At 56.3% G+C, this 2,109-nt stretch overlaps 1 long non-coding RNA gene across 1 annotated transcript; it reads right to left on the reverse strand.

Annotated features, from left to right (window-relative positions):
* Window positions 1–800: 800 nt before the first annotated feature.
* On the reverse strand, window positions 801–1,817 carry LOC125522597. The gene is made up of 3 exons (XR_007289848.1): window positions 1,268–1,817; window positions 1,130–1,182; window positions 801–1,046 (listed from the first exon to the last, which is right to left on the reverse strand). It is a non-coding gene; the product is annotated as an uncharacterized LOC125522597 (long non-coding RNA).
* Between the last annotated feature and the right edge of the window lie 292 nt (window positions 1,818–2,109).

Consider the following 2,109-nt stretch of genomic DNA (forward strand, 5'->3'; position numbering starts at 1 on the left):
CGAAAACAAAAACCACATCGCCTGGCCAGCGGCGGTGTATCCCTCGTCGTTGAGCGCTAGCCGACAATCAGGTATGCGGGAGGGGAGGCGGCGAGTCCAGCGCCCCGGCGTCTTCCCACGCCGCGAAAGATCAATTGGCTTGATCTAGGGCTGCATCCGCTCTGCTCTCACCGGCAACAACGAGTTATATTAAGGCCGTTTCGCTCGAGAGAAGGAAAAAATGACACTGACCATGCTGGTAGCCGTTCCACCTGGAGGAGGGCGAGGCGCGACGACGACGGTAGCAGGAAGGAGGGATGGCGGTGGCGCGTGGGGGCAGGGAGTGAGAGCGCAGCGGTGGGGAGGCGTCGAGGGCTCGAGGCAGGTCGGGGAGGAGCAGTTGACGTCCGAGTGGATCGTGGGATTGGCTTCAATGTTGTCGATGGTGGAGGGGAGTGGAGGCGTGATCGGGTATGGTGGAGGGGAGTGGACGCGGCTCGGCTGGGCGCGGCGGCCCGTGTGGACGGGGCGGACCGGGTGGCGCGCCGGCGGCTCGGCTGGGCGCGGCGTCCCGTGGACGGGGCTGCGAGGGGGCGGACCCGGCGGCGCGTGGACGTGGCGGCCCGAGCGCCTGGAGCGTGGGCGCGGCGGTCCGACGGCCGTGCAGACGGTGGCTGGTGGGGGAGGATGTGGGGGACGAGGTGGGGGCGATGGCAAAAACTGCCCGAGGGCGTGGTCGCGGGAGGGTTCGGAATTGTTTTTTATTTTACGGAACGTGTTTCTGTGGATGGTAACCCAATGACATGATGAATAATTAAAGTATAAAATGCATTTGGTGTTTTGAAAGGATGTAAATCATTAGATTGCAGATTTGGATGGATATAATGATTTGATTCTTCGCCTTTTCGTACTTTTATAGTGGTATAGTAGATAAGCACTAAAGCTTGCAAACAGTGGTCAGTTTAGGCAGTATGGAATAAAGAGAACCATCCCATAGCAGGTTATATTACTCACATGTTTAATAAGAGAACCACCCCATAGCAGGTTGTCACCCTTTGAGCGAGTAACTGAAGGAAAAAAGGAAACAGTGGTCAGTTTAGGCAGTGTAGAATCAGTAAGACTTGGATTTAAATTATGTAACAATATATACCTTAGCGTGGCATTGCTCTGAAAAACAACATCAGGAGTGTCAAGAACAGCAGCCTGCACATAATTATTAGTCCTTTGCTGGCTGACTCACTATATATTGAACTAATCTGAGTGTAATTCGTCTAGCAGGCCACCTTACCTTGATGAAATTGATGTAGGAGTCAAACCCTTTGTCGTGGCAGCCTGCACATAATTATTCGTCTAGCCGGCAGCAACCCCAGGCTGTGGCCGTGGAAGAAGAGGGAGCCCAGGTCGGCGGCGCGAGTTGAAGGGAGAGGACCACGCCGGGGCCTGGATCCGCCGATCCTTCTCGCCTTCCGGCTCCTGCGGCGAGCGGCGAGTGGCTCCCGCGGGCGGCGGCTGCAGCGGCGAGCGGCTCCCGCGGCTGCTCGGGCGGCGGCTCCAGCAGCGAGCGGCTCCTACGGAGGCTCCCGCGGCGAAGGGCGGATAATGGCTGCCGGAGTTTGCGGGGCGGCGAACGGCGCGGGAGGAGGAGGGGGAAGTCGTGCACGCAGGGGCGAGTATCGTGCGAAGAGGGACGTCGGAGAGGGCATGAGGAGGGGGGTCATCGCCGGGAGAACCACATCGTCGTGAGGTGGAGAGCCAGACTGGGGATTGGGGTGCGGCGGCGGGTGCGGCTGGAGGCGGGGAGACGAGGGGTAGCTAGGGTTCGAGGGAGGGAGGGAGCATCGTTCGTCTAAGTTTTTCACGTTACGTGCGAGGGGCCTTGTCCTGGTTAAATTTCGTAGGTTATTTTTCGTAGATTTTTTTAGGACAAAAAAACCGGTGAAGATAGGACGAAAATTAACCGACGAAGACTACCAACTGCTTCATTAGAAATAGAGATGGAATTATATAAAAGGGTGAAAACGAATACACACTTCATATAATGTTGGAAGGATTACACGACATGGGAACGAGTATATATCTACTAACTAGGTAACCAAACAAGGCACCCTCACTACATCTCACTAATAAAGC

The sequence above is a fragment of the Triticum urartu genome, chromosome 7 (assembly GCF_003073215.2).
Source record: "Triticum urartu cultivar G1812 chromosome 7, Tu2.1, whole genome shotgun sequence".
Classification (NCBI taxonomy): Eukaryota; Viridiplantae; Streptophyta; class Magnoliopsida; order Poales; family Poaceae; genus Triticum; species Triticum urartu.